The following is a 15,708-nucleotide window of genomic DNA, read 5'->3' on the forward strand; positions in this document are numbered from 1 at the left end:
TTTAAATTTTTTTGTTATAAAAGAATTTTTTTTTTTTAAATTTAAAATTTGGCCATCCCTTGGATTTATTTATTTATTTAATTTTTAGGTATTTTTTTCTAGAAATTTTAGTTTTTTTTTTTTTACTAAGGGTAGTTTTGTCATTGGGGGAACTTGACAAATTTTGGTAGTTTGAGGGGACATGGTCAATTGAATGGTAGTTTAAGAGGGAAATGTAGACTTTACCCAAAATAATAATAATAATAATAATTTTTACACAAAAAATATTTATAATACCAAAAAAAAGAAAAATATATATAAATAAAACAAAAAAAATCAAAATAACTTTTTTTTTTCTTAAAAAAAAAAAAAAAAAACAAGTTCAAATTATTATTATTTAAAAAAAAATAGAGGGGTGGGGAGGTGGTTCGAAAGGCCACCCCTACTGTCCTACCGAGTAATTCTAGTTGTCCTACCAGTGTCTAACTAGGGCTAATGTGGCGTGGACTTAGACACGCCGCATTAGCCCTATTAAAAAACAAAAAAAAAAACCTAAAAGTGAGTTGGACACTGGGAGAATTACTCCCTTAGGGGTGGCCCCCAAGCCACCCTAGAGGTGGTTGGGGGTGGCTTGCCGCCATCCCTGGCCCATGGGGGTGGCACGCGGCCTCCCCCGGAGCGAGCCACACCTCTCCCAGGGGTGGCTGCAACCCCTCTAATTTTTTTTTTTTTTTAAATATATATTTTTATGTGTATGGGTAAAAGAGTAAGAAATTTTGAAGTTGTTGGGTGCATGTGGTTGTTATAAACACAAATTTTGAGTGCCAATATTTTCAAAAATTACTTAGCGAAGTTTGAACTATAAGCGACACGTGAATAGTAATATTATTTAAACGTCACTATTTGTGCTCTTTTTTTTGAAGTGACGTTTGAATAGTAAAACTCGCATTTTAATGACGTTGTTAAATAACATCACTGTCCCAAATGTCACTAATTAGGCTTCCTTTTTTTTTTTTGAAGTAATTGTTTGAATTTAATAAAAAGCTTGCGTATTTGCTAGGGTTATAAGCTAGTTTTCCATAAGATTACAACTAATATACGTGAAACAATTGGAGCAAGCAGCCTTAATTACAAATCACGCATGCATATTATCACAAATTAAACTAACTTGTTTTAAAATAGATACTTGAAGTTGCTTCGAAGATCAAGTCTAACTTCTGGAAAATTTGACCAGGTTGTCATCCTGCTTACGGGAACAGGTATTTCACAAGACGCAGTCATAAATTAATTAAAAGCAAACCAGCCATATTCCATGTAACTCAAATTCCAATACAAAATAGAATATTGAGAGTTAATCTAAGTCAAAAGATTGGAGGACAAAAGAATTTAGGCTCGTAAAATGGTTTTCAGAAAATAATTTCCGCATTTTATGGTGTTTACTGTGACGTAAAATAGTGGTTAATCGAAAATATTTTCCTTTTGACCGAAACTTCTTCTTTAATTTTATAAAATGGTTTACGGTTTTCAAAACCGCATACCATTATCCGACTTTAAGCATCTCATTTTCAAATCGACGGACCTATTGAGGGTGACATGAACCCATCCATTTGGTAGTGGGCCCATGAGGTGGCTTCTCCTAGTTGGCTTTATTGTAGGAGTATTGTTTTACCGACTCATTCTCCAAGTCCTCCTAGGTGTAGGAGTTTGAGATTGACTGGGAGAAGGTTTTAGTCCACCTTGCTTTTGGATTTCCTTTGACCGACTTTGAGCCTTATAAAAGGCATGCTTCAGCTTGGTTCTAGTGTGTGCCAAACGTGAATGTATGTGAGCACCAAAGGGAGGAGAAAAGAGAGAATTTGATAGAAGGAGGTACAAGGGCTGCTGTTGTGCAAATTTATTTAACTCGCAAGTATACGAATCAATTGTAGTTAATAGATTGCAAGTGCGAGGTTGAACCCACAGAGAATTGTATTTTTGAAAGAGCAATTTAAATCTAAATTAATTAAATCCTAACCTAGTTCCAAAAAGGGTTTTGAATTTTGGTTTTAAAAATTAAAAGACAAACATAAACTAAATAAACTAAACTAAGAGATAAAATCGAATCATAACAACATACTTCCATGTTTTTATCAATATTAATCTGAAGTTCTCACAATTAAAATTTTAGATATATTTTACTATGCTTCAACAGTTAATCAAAATCATCCCATGTATCCATTCATTGCATAAATCACAAAAGGAATCCAATATCAATTAAATCATCAGATATATCCGTAAATCACAAAAGATATCCAATCTTAATTGAAACACTAAATGTATCCGTAGAACAAATCACAAAGGATATCCAATTATTTAAGCAAATAAAATCAAGCAATCAATTATGTGAAATTATCTTAAATCATCAAGTGTATACTTGAATCACAAAAGATATCCAAGAATCACTCCACATATTGAAAAGAAGTAAAACAATTGAAATATTAAACTCAATAAAATCAGATAAATAAAAACTTACATGAAAGTATTGATGTTCTTCATCGGTAAGGTTTCATCCCCAACCTCAGTTGGGAATTTAGCTCCACATAAAAATAAAACATAAATCTAAAGAAAACTTAAACCAAAAAGAGAAAAACTGTACAATTTTGCTCTTTGAAATTCTCTATCTCTTTTCTTCAATGCAAAGAAGTCTATTTATAGGCCTAGGGAAGTCCTACAAGCCCTATTAAACCTAGATAATTCGGAGGTCTGTCTCCCAGTCAAAATAGAAGTCTGAAATCGGAATAGGATTCGTCCAAATTTGCGTCCTTTAATTGCGGGGCGATTTTGGCATAGTAACCGTCTGAATTAGGAAAATCCTATTTCACAACAAATTGTATTATTTTGAGTTAGCTTTCCAATGCCACTACAATCACTCCAATCTGATATTTGACCGGAAAGTTATGGTCAAAATACTGAGACATGTGTAGAATCTGAATTTGAATCCAATCTGAAATTTTATCCAATCTGATCTTTAATCCAATCTGATCTTTAATCTGATTTAACATTTTCTTAGATTTGGTTAACTTAACCACATCATCTAGGTCTTCTCAAAGTATGCTATCTTCCAAACTTTGCATTTTTTCTTTTAAAGCTGCAGTTTTTCTTTAATGACCTACAAAACACTAAAAACACAAAACTAACACAAAATATTAAATACCACACAACTAAAGGATTAACTAATGTAAATAAATGGGTCCAAATATGAATATTTGGCACTTATCAAATACCCCCAAACTTACAATTTGCTAGTCCCTTAGCAAAACAAAACGAAAAATAAAATGAGAGCAAGAAACATAAATCCTCTTTCGTGGGAGAGACGATTGCATTTAGTATATGCAACAAGCCTTTTAAACCCTTAGGCATCCCTAGTGGACGAGTGAAGTCTCGTGAAGGCTTAGCAAGAATGATACCCACAAACATTGTGCACTATGTTGTTAACAATAAAGAAGTTTCACATAAACCATAGTTCTTATTTATGAGCAAACTTAAAAAGACAAACACCATCATCACAGTTAAAAGGAAATCCAAAATCAAATTACTCATAATTGACAATTAAGACCTCATATGTACTGAAAAGTGTAAAGTGTAATTAACATATAATCATGAAGCTTTTAGCTTAAACTCAAGACAAGTTCCATAAAATTTGTAAAAATCTCCATCAAATGAAACAACCAAGGCAAGATATGCATTTTTTTTTTTTTTTTTTACAAGCTCTGCAATGTCTAACTCCCTTAAGCTTTTTAATTGACTAATGTAACAAGTGTTAGGCCAATGACTCCCAAGCTAGGTGGCTTTAGGGCACTAGATGTAGAATATCTCTAAGGGCTTATTAACTTAAGTCAAAAAGGCTACGAAGCCATACTAGCCATATCATAAATCAACCCTGAATTTCACACCTTTTGACGCGAACACTTAATGCTTAATGAGGCAAAAGGTCTGGTTACTCAGCGGAAAACTCAACATGATCTTTCTTTTCTTTTTCCTTCTGTTTTTTTTTGATTTTTTATATCTTGGAAGCCAATGGTTATTCATCAATAGGTCATCCAACAAATCTCAAAGAGAACAAGCTTAAGCTCAAACATCATACCTCACAGAAAACATGCTAATGTACTCATAAAAATTTATCTCAAAACAAGTGAAATCTCTTTTACCCAAAAATAAGTCAAAGGATTCAAACTCCTAATGACATAATGATGTGTTCAATCCTTTAAGCAAGCTAATGAAATGCAAATCACAGTTACAGTTTAACTCAAACTTAACAACAACATAGCACAAATTTTTTTTTTTCAATTTTTTTTAAACACAAAATGACAAATAAAAATAAACAAACAAGAACAAAAATAAATAGACAAAGTGTTTTTCCATACCCCCAAACTTGAATTAGACACTGCCCTCAATGTGTAGTATAGAAATACATTACTGGAAATAGGGAAATCTCAAGGTGTGAAAAAGGGGCAAGGCATCCTCCAAACTCAAACACCAAAACACCTGTCAACAAAAACTAACAGTAAATTATTTATTTATTATTTTTTTTTTTTATAGAAACAAAAATCAAAAGATTAATTGCTGTTAGAAACAAAAACAAATAAAAATAACATGTAATGAAAAAGGAAAGAAAGAATTTGTGGAGTGAAGTGCAAAAAATAAACTGGAGGAGAAAACTTTACAGCGCTTCCCCTATCATGCGGATGTCCAACCAATCATTTCCACCATTTCTTCTTCAAAACTTCATACCCCTTTGGAAGGATATTTTGCCGTCTTTTGTAAAATTTCTTACTTTGAAGGATCTTCGTAGGAAAGTTGTTCCTAGATTTGTGTGCTTGTGTGCACAAGTCCTTGAGTATCTTGACATAAGATGGCTCTTTGAGACATTCAGGCGATGAAGCTTTGGGCTCTTGATGTGTCTCAAGAGGGACAGTGATGTAGGCAGGAGCTTCAGTACTCACTTCCATGTCACTAGGTAGATTAGGATCCATTGGGAGCTCACTATTCTCATGGTACTCAACTTGCTCAGGGTGCTCGACTTGCTCAGAGTGCTCAACTTGCTCTGTGTGCTCAACTTCTTCTTTTTCTTCCTCCTCAATGTTATTCACAATTTCCTCCTCATCAATCATGTAGTTTAGAATGAATGGACACTCTTCTCTCTTGTGATAAGGATTATAACAATATGAACATGCCTTATATAGTGGATGATTGCTAGGCAATGTTAGATGGTCAACTCAAGCTTCTTTGAACTAGGCTAATCTCTCGCCTATGTCATTAACATGGGTAGTTGGAAAATGTTGCACTATTGCTAGAGAAGCATAATAAGATTTGACAAATTCATGATGAGATATGCTAGCATCATCCTCCATCATGCTTACGTAGTGTAAAAAGAATGGGCATTCGCTTTTGTGGTGAGTGGGATTATAACAATATTCACAAAACAGAGATGGTTCACGTTTCTTCATAAATCTGGCATAGATAGACTTAGCTGCCCTGAGTTGGTATTTTTTGCTATCTAAGTCATCAATGTGAGCAGTTGGACAAAGTTGCCATATATCATCTTTAGGAAGATAATTTAATGTAGCATTTTCCTCTCTTTCAAAGTTGGTGGTGGCTTGGACATGCTCATGATAAGAATTTCCGGACTCATCCTCATCAATCATGTAGTGTCCTTTAGCCATCAACTGACTTTGAAGCTCTTCTTCCTTATTGTTATCCTTTATGCTCTCATTGTCCCAATATTGAGTCATTGGGTCAAGTTGATGTTCAGATGGATGTTCATTCTCACTCTCGCCAATCCATTCTTCCATCCCTGTGGTAGCTTGAGTATTGGCATCTTTGAGCTCTTGATTGAGTCTGTTCATAGCTTGCTTCATCTCTTGCACGTTCTTATCAATTGATTGCATGAATGCTTTCATCATGTCTTTCAGTGATGACTGTGGTGCAGGCTATGGCATTTGAGTAATGGATTGATCCACAGGTGCATGAATTGTTTGTAAGTTGAAAGTCTTGAGCTCTTGTACAACTTAATGCATATTTTGGATGCATGCTTTGAATGTGTCTTCCAATGATAACTCTTGTGGAAGAGGCTGTGGCACTTGAGTGATGGACTGATAAGCAGGGAGTTGAGCTTGGTGATTGAACTGCAGATAGCCTGAGTGGTACACTTCATCAAATTGGTGAGTGTAATTTCCTGTAGCCTGAGCTGATCCTGAGAAATCAGATTGGTTGCTCCAGTCCTGGTTATAAAAATTGAAACTTGAATCAAACCCGGACTGGAAAAACTGGTGTTCATTTATTCATATGAAAGTTAGATCTAGCTGCTCTGATTTGGTCAAATTTGTACCATAAGTCGTTGAGCTCAGCTCGTAGATTTGGACAATTGTTTTCCTCATGATAAGAATTGAAACAATATGAACATGGTTTATGTGGGTAAAAATTTTGATGGTAGTTGGTAGGAGCTAGTGTCCTATAACTAGGAGAAGCATTAAAATCATTAAAATGAAAATTCATGCTTCCCCCTCACTTTTTAGCATGCAGATATCCCACATAAAACATTAACCATTTAAAAGTTTTTTTTAAAAATAAAATAAACTAAAAAAACAACTAACACATTAAAAAAAATGAAAACTAAAATTTAAAAACTCACAAAAAGGGCCAAAAATAAATTTTTGGCAAAGATCTACGGAACTGCTGCCTTTGCTGTGACTGCGATCGATCGCACTAACAGGGGCGTGTGGAAGGTGCTGTGGCAGAACTGTAAAACAAGCAAAAACAAAAAAAACAAAACAACAAGAAAAATCGTTTTTTTTTTTTTTATTAGTAACACGAATAAAACAAAACAAATTCCAGAAAAATAAAATCCTAATTATAACTAGTAGAAGAATATAACTAATTTAGAAATAAATTTTTTTCAAAAAATAAATAATTCCCCGGCAACGGCGCCAAAAACTTGTTGTACAAATTTATTTTACTCGCAAGTGTACAAATCAATTGTAGTTAATGGATTGTAAGTGCAAGGTCGAACCCACGGAGAATTGTATTTTTGAAAGAGCAATTTAAATCTAAACTAATTAAATCCTAACCTAGTTCCAAAAAGGGTTTTGAATTTTGGTTTTAAAAATTAAAAGACAAACATAAACTAAATAAACTAAACTAAGAGATAAAATACTAAGATTTGGGAATTCACACTCATTGAATCATAACAACATACTTCCATGTTTATCAATATTAATCTGAAGTTCTCACAATTAAAATCTTAGATATGTTTTACTATGCTTCAATAGTTAATCAAAACCATCCCATGTATCCATTCATTGCACAAATCACAAAAGGAATCCAATATCAATTAAATCATCAGATGTATCCGTAAATCACAAAAGATATCCAATCTTAATTGAAACACTAAATGTATCCGTAGAACAAATTATAAGGGATATCCAATTATTTAGGCAAATAAAATCAAGTAATCAATTATCTGAAATTATCTTAAATCATCAAGTGTATCCTTGAATCACAAAAGATATCCAAGAATCACTCCACATATTGAAAAGAAGTAAAACAATTGAAATATTAAACCCAATAAAATCACATAAATAAAGACTTACATGAAAGTATTGATGTTCTTCATCGGTAAGGTTTTATCCCAAACCTCAGTTGGGAATTTAGCTCCACGTAAAAATAAAACCTAAATCTAAAGAAAACTTAAACTAAAAAGAGAAAAACTGTAGAATTTTGCTCTCTGGAATTCTCTATCTTTTTTCTTGAATGCAAAGAAGTCTATTTATAGGCATAGGGAAGTCCTAGAAGCCCTATTAAACTTAGATAATTCGGAGGTCTGTCTCCCAGTCAAAATAGAAGTCTGAAATCGAAATAGGATTCGTCCAGATTTGTGTCCTTTAATTGCGGGGTGATTTTGGCATAGTAACCGTCTGAATTAGGAAAATCCTATTTCACAACAAATTGTAGTATTTTGAGTTAGTTTTCCAATTCCGCTAGAATCACTCAAATATGATGTTTGAGTGGAAAGTTATGGTCAAAATACTGAGACATGTGTAGAATCTGAATTTGAATCCAATCCGAAATCTTATCCAATATGATTTTTAATCCAATCTGATCTTTAATCCGATTTAACATTTTCTTGGATTTGGTTAACTTAACCACATCATCTAGGTCTTCTCAAAGTATGCTTTCTTCCAAACTTTGTATTTTTCCCTTTAAAGTTGTAGTTTTTCTTTAATAACCTACAAAACACTGAAAACACAAAACTAACATAAAATATTAAATAACACACAACTAAATGATTAACTAATATAAATAATGGGGTCCAAATATGGAATATTTGGCACTTATCAGCTGCCACGGTGTTTTCTTCTTGGTGGTTTTTTGAGGAGCCAAAAACAAGTGATTAGAAGAAAAAGGTGTTGTAGAGTAAGAGAAGAAAATGGAGATCAGCCGCCATTTGTTTCAGCAAAAGAAGAGTTTGTATATCTGTCTTTTATATTATATTTTGGAATAATCTCCCTTGTGTGATAGTGAGATTTGGGTGTATTGGGGCTTTGGGATCTGAGTTATTTTCTCACTACTATTTTGTACTCTATATTTTGATAGTGGATTTTCTCTGAGTCGTCTCCACCGGTGGATGTAGGCTTGTTAAGCTGAACCACTTAAATCTTGGTGTCGTGTGTTGATTGCCTAATCTTTGTTATTCCACGTTGTTCTTATTTTTTGCATCTAACGGGTCTTGGGAAATAGGATTAATTTCTTAACAACTAGTATCAGAGCTTTTGGTTCAAGTGAGAGCGATGGCAGTAGAAGAAGGAAAGATAGGAATTGAAAAATTCAACAGCACAAATTTTGGGTACTAGAAAGTGCAGATTGAAGATATTCTTTATGGAAAGGACCTCTATCAACCTCTTTTAGGAGAACAACCCGACGACATGTATGATAGCGAGTGGGCTCTTCTTGATCGTAAAGCCCTGACAGTTATCAGGTTATCATTGTCAAAATCAGTTGCACACAACGTTATAAAGGAGAAGACCACAACAGGTCTAATGACGGCTTTATCAAGTATTTATGAAAAACCGTCGGCTAACAACAAGGTGCATTTGATGAAGAAATTGTTCAACCTAAAGATGGCGGAAGGGGCTTCAGTGTCACATCATCTCAATGAGTTCAACACCATCACAAATCAATTGTCCTAGGTGGAAATTGATTTTGATGATGAGGTTCGCGTATTGATCGTCTTGGCATCTTTGCCAAATTGCTGGGAAGCTGTGAGGATGGTTGTGAGTAACTCTATAGGGAAGAGTAAAGTGAGCTATGAAGATGTCAGAGATTTGATTCTCAGTGAAGAGGTTCACAGAAGAGATGCGGGTGGAGCCTCTTATTCTGGTGCTGCTTTAAACCTCAAGATTCGGGGCAGAGGACAAGACAAAAACTCTGGTTAAGGCAAATCAAATTCCAGAAAAAGGGAGAAGCAAATCTAGATTCGGACAACAACCTGAGTGTTGGAACTGTGGCAAGACTAGCCATTACAAGAAGAATTGCAGGGAACTGCAGAAGGAGACTAAGAATGATTATGCAAACATAGTGACAGAAGAAGTATATGATGCCCTACTTCTCTCTGTTGACAGTCCCCTTGATTCTTGGGTCTTAACCTTAGGAGTATCTTTTCATACGACAGCGATTCGTGAAATTCTCGAGAACTATGTTGGTGGAGATTTCAGGAAGGTGTATTTGCCTAATGGATCGGCACTGGATATTGTAGGCATGGGTGATGTTCGCATTAGAGCTCACAATGACTCGGTATGGAAGTTATAGAAGGTCAGGAATGTTCCGGAGCTGAAGAAGAACTTGATTTCAGTAGGATAGCTTGATGAGGAAGGGCATTCAATTCATTTCTATGGTGGAAAATGGAAGGTCAGCAAGGGAGCTAGGATTTTAGCTCGTGGTCATAAGACGAGTACTTAGCTCGTGGTCATAAGACGGGTACTCTCTATACGACTACGGACAGTAAGGATATAGTTGTTGTTGCAGATACGGGTGTTGACTCAAAATTATGGCACCTAAGGCTTAGGCACATGAGCGAGAAAGAGATGAAGGTACTTATGTCAAAGGAAAAACTATCGGAGTTGAAGTCAGTTGAGTCCGATTTGTGTGAAGGTTGCATCCTCGGGAAGCAGAAGAATGTGAGTTTCACGGAAGTTGGCAAAGCACCTAAGCTTGGAAAGCTGGAGCTGGTACACACGGATTTGTGGGGTCCCGCACCAGTGGCGTCTCTTGAAGGCTCACGGTATTATATCACGTTTATTGATGACTCAACCAGGAAGGTATGGGTTTATTTCTTGAAAAGTAAATCTGATTTAATTGAGACTTTTAAGAAATGGAAGGCCATGGTTGAGACTGAAACGGGCTTGAAGCTTAAGTGTTTGAGATCAGACAATGGAGGAGAATACACAGATGGGGAGTTCAAGCAGTTTTGTACAGTGAATGGGATCATAATTGAGAAAATCATCCCGAGAATGCAGCAGCAGAATGGCGTGGCTAAGTGTATGAACAGAACTCTCAATGAGCATGCTAGGAGTATGAGGTTGTATGCTGGGTTACCAAAGACTTTCTGGGCTGATGCAGTGAGCACTACGGCATACCTGATAAATAGGGGGTCTTCTGTTCCCCTGAGCCATAGACTACCAAAAGAAGTGTAGAGTGGAAAAGAGGTAAATCTTTCACATCTGAAAGTTTTTGGTTGCGCTTCGTATGTCCATGTTGAGTCTGATGCTATAAGTAAACTAGATGGTAAATCTAGTAAGTGTTTCTTCATTGGATATGGAGATGAGGCCTTCGGTTATCAATTTTAGGATGATCAAAATCGGAAGATCATTAGAAGACAGAATGTGACTTTTAATAAGTGTGCTACGTATAAGGATGGGTCAAGTGCAGAACCTGAAGTTACAGAACATGAACCGAAGAAGTCTGTGTTTGTTAACTTAGATGAGCTTTCTGAAAGTATAGTGCAGAAAGAGAAACAATTCATGGAGGTGGAGCTTGATGAACAATGTTCACTCACGGATGAATATGATGACGGAAAATCTTCAAGAGACTTACAGCCCCGGAAAGAATCTTATTCTTTAGCAAGAGGCAAAGAGAAACGTGATCAAAAGGCATCGGAGAGGTATGGCTTTGAGGACATAGTTTCTTTTGCTCTAACAGCTAGTAATGGAGATCCATCGTCTGTTCAGGATGGTACGCTAAAAGAGGTGGAGTTACTACGGAAAGGTAAAGCTTGGGAATCGGCAGAATTACCCAAGGGAAAGAATGCTAAAGGGTGCAGATGGGTCTATAAGAAGAAAGATTGATTAGAGAAAGCTGTATGGTCGACGGGGCTGATAGGGAGGCATGGTGTAATGTCTAAATTAGGTCCTATGCTCAAATTCATGAGGCGCTTGGACTTGAGTGACACTCGTAGAGTATGATTGCCCATAGGGGTTGAGGCGGAGACATCCAGAGGAGACACGTTTTGTTAGACTTGATGGGATTCAAGTCAAGGTGGAGATTGGTGAGGGTGACATGAACCCATTCATTTGTTAGTGGGCCCGTGAGGTAGCTTCTCCTAGCTGGCTCTGTAGTAGGAGTATTGTTTCACCGACTCTTTCTCCAAGTCCACCTAGGTGTAGGAGTTTGAGATTGACTTGGAGAAGGTTTTAGTCCACCTTGCTTTTGGATTTCCTTTGACCGACTTTGAGCCTTATAAAATGCATGCTTTAGCTTGGTTCTAGTGTGTGCCAAACATGAATATATGTGAGCACCAAAGGGAGGAGAAAAGAGGGAATTTGAGAGAAGGAGGTAAAAGGGCTGCCATGGTGTTTTCTTCTTGGTGGTTTTTTGGAGGAGCCAAAAACAAGTGATTAGAAGAAAAAGGTGTTGCAGAGTGAGAGAAGAAAATGGAGATCAGCCGCCATTTGTTCCAGTAAAAGAAGAGTTTGTATATCTGTCTTTTGTATTCTATTTTGGGAATAATCTCTCTTGTGTGATAGTGAGATTTGGGTGTATTGGGGCTTTGGGATCTGAGTGATTTTCTCTCTACTATTTTGTACTCCATATTTTGATAGTGGATTTTCTCTGAGTCGTCTCCGCCAGTGGATGTAGGCTTGTTAAGCTGAACCACTTAAATCTTGGTGTCATGTGTTGATTGCCTAATCATTGTTATTCCACGTTGTTCTTATTTTTCGCATCTAACGGGTCTTGGGAAATAGGATTAATTTCCTAATAGGACCCTGCCAAGACCCGCCCAGGACCTCGGCAGGAAATGCCCGGGACCCGCCTAAGACTCTCTAAGGACCCGCTCTGGACCTCGCCAGGACCTGCCCGAAACCCGACCAGAATTGAACGGGACTCGCTTGGACCTGCCCAGGACTCGCCTGGGACTTGATCGGTACTTGCCCGGAATCTGCCCGGGACTTGTAGGGGACGCCGCTGAGACCTTATGTATCAACACATCAGTACTCATACATAAATATAAGGAAGAATCTCATGCATGATACATGTTATAGGCTAGTAATATTGTAATTTCCAAATAAATCTGTTTATTTATATGTGTGCAAAGTAATATAACATTCACTTTGCAATATTGAAAGTTACAACATCATATCTTTAGGATTTGATAACATCACAACCGCAAACATCTTTATTAGCAAGCCGAAATTAAGTATTATTTATGGCTTGACAGAAAACAACATGAAATCGACAACTTATTATATATTATGGGGACACACAACACAATTAGCTTTATATGTAGGCATCAGGGTTTTCAATGAGGTACTCATCAACAGCACTGAAAAGCCTTAGGGCGCTTTCTTTGGCAGCTTGAACCTCCTCATTGTTAATCGAATAGTCGTCTTTGGCCTCGAAAATACCGATTAAAGTCAATATGGATCCTCCACTAGGGTTTGCCGCTATTTTGAAATCTGCAGAGATCTTCTCGAGCTTTTGGCCCAAAGGATCACCCTCGATCACGCTGTAGCTATATTTATAGTTTGCACGGTCGACAGCAACAACCTGCTGTTTCGCGTGCTTGAAAGGGCTGCCTGAAAAACATAGAAAAACACATATGCATTTTACCTCTTCTATCCAACACTTATATATATTATTATTGTTATTATTATTGTTAAGAATATTATGTTAGGGTTATTTACTTGTTATTTACTTCCTTAGGTATTAGTAGTTTACTAAGTTTACCTTTCCTTAGTCTATTAGGTTACTTGTCTCTCTATAAATAAAGGTCTCTTTATTCATTATAATCAATTAATATCAATACAATGTAGTCTATTGTGTGCTTCCGCTCTCTCTATTATTCTTCCGCTCTTCTATATCTCTCTATTATTCTAACATGGTGTTGGGTCATAAATCAGCTGGGTTGAGCCCAGTACAAAGTCTGCCGGCCCATTCCCAATGCTCGGTCATTTTTACTGTTCAAAATAAACTCATGTTCGGCAAACATTTTTATCTAATTTATATTGTCTACACTCGGTTAACAGGCTCGGTTAGCCGAGTCTGAGGCAGATACCAAGTGTTACCCTCAGGACTGTTAGACATGTCTGAATAAAATATCTTATGTACTGCTCCTCAATATATTGTTGACACGTGGACCCTCGATAAGTCCACTGTGTTAGATGAATAGGTACAACCCGATGGCTATAAAAGGGGGGTCCCCTCTCACTATTTCGGTAACTTCTTTTTACTCTCCAAAACTGAATATCCTACTTATCTTTTATCTCATCCATAATCTTCAAGTTTATTTTCCTCTTAAACATTGTGACTAACTTAGGCATCGGAGCTTTCTCTGGCCTGATAATGCTGGCAGCTTTGATCCATTTTCTTTGTTGATTATTCAGTTGATCCCTCAGTTACTCAGGGGCCCCTTTCCACTTCATCATTCGGAAAACTGCTCAAACAGTTTGGCGCCGTCTGTGGGAAACTCGATTTTTATCGGTTCTTACTAATCCTAATATTCCGATATGGTGAACACACCCCCACACCTTAGTACATCTCCACATCTAATCCCAATTGTCCAATCAGATATTCCTGGAACGTCACACGATCCAAATCCCCAGACAGCCATGTTGGAAGGTTTCCTAAAACGAATAGCCGAATCTATCGAAGCTATGAAAAAACAAAATGAAGAGATCGTCTCTAGGTTGCCTCCTAGAGAAGATTCAGCACCGAAGAGAAGACGAGAAGAGTCCCTCAGGGAGCCACCACCATCAGCCCGACCTCAATCAACTCAACAAGACGCTGGAAGTTCAATACGAGGAAATCCTCATACCGCTCAGACCAAGGAAAACTCTCATCGACGAGAGCTCGCCAAAAATTCACAACTTGGTGGCAAATCACACCATGGCGAATCCAGTCACGCCAAAACCCACCATAGTCATTCCCAGTGTAGCCATTCCCGTCATGGTCGGTCACATCATGTTCAACCTGCGGAGGCTGCTGTGAATAAAGATGTTGAAGATCTTAAAGAGAAGTACCAAAAAATGGCTTTCTTAATTGAAAATGGGGAAAACTGGTCTGCCACCGAGGAGCTTATGTAACACACCAATTTACCTTTTACTGATCGGGTGATGAGGTTTCCAATGCCTAGTAGTTTTAAGGTTCCTCGGATTGGCGAATATGACGGAAGTGGAGATCCTTCCGACCATATGGAAAGTTTCCGAGCTCACATCATCCTTCATGAAACCCCTGACGAAATCGCTTGCAGATCTTAGGACAATTTCTTGCCGTTCGGAGAAGAAAGAAGAATCCAACATATCTATTGTCCCTGGTGCAGGGAAAAAAGAATCCTTGAAGGATTTTTTGTTGCGGTTCAATCGGGAGAAACTGACAGTAGAAAGTACTGACGAACAGACCATTCTCTCAGCATTGATGCATGGTATACAGATTGAAGGGCCTCTGATGGCCGAATTGGCCAAGAAACCAAAAACAGGAACTCTTCGACAATTCAACAACAAGGCTGAGGAGTTCATCAATCAGGAAGAAACTATCTCAGCGTTATTGAAATCTAAAGCTGCCGAGAGTAAGCCTGCTGCTGGTCCAGTTATGACGAAACCGAGGGTTTTTGTCGAAAAGAAGAAAAAAGACCGCCAGAACCCTAAGATTCTGGAAAAGAAGGTTGATCTACCGCCCCGGCCAAATCAACATCAACAATATGTGGGATGGACACCCCTAAATACAACTGTTTATAAGGTGTTCATGGAAGTTAGAAAGGATCCCAGCTTCAGATGGCTAGGAAGGATGAAATCTCTTCCCCAAAACCACAGCACTAAGAAGTTTTGCGAATATCATAATGATCATGGGCATCAAACCGAGGATTGTATTAGTCTTCGGTTCGAGATTGAAAAATTTCTAAGAAATGGAAAGTTGCTGAACTTCTTAGCTGAGGAAAATGGCAAAGGGAAGAACCTCAGGACAGTCAGAGTCAGCAGTCCGGTCAGAATAATGATCGACCACACAACAAGAGGCAGAAGCATGACGAGCCGAGGGTTTCACAGAACAAGCAGCAGAATCCCCAGAACCAAGCCATAATTGGTGAGATTCGAACCATCTCGGGAGGTCTTGCTGGTGGAGGAGAATCAAGTTCGACAAGGAAGGCCTACGTCAAGCAAGCAAGAATGGAAGAGATCTTTGTGCTTGAAAAACCCTCCAAAGTCC

General features: G+C 37.4%; 1 pseudogene; it reads left to right on the forward strand.

Moving 5' to 3' along the window:
• LOC132185276 (tryptophan aminotransferase-related protein 3-like) overlaps positions 1–15,708 on the forward strand; it is a 74,796-nt pseudogene that overhangs the window by 9,819 nt on the left and 49,269 nt on the right.

Source organism: Corylus avellana, chromosome 7 (assembly GCF_965113065.1).
Source record: "Corylus avellana chromosome 7, dhCorAvel1.hap1.2, whole genome shotgun sequence".
Taxonomy (NCBI): domain Eukaryota; kingdom Viridiplantae; phylum Streptophyta; class Magnoliopsida; order Fagales; family Betulaceae; genus Corylus; species Corylus avellana.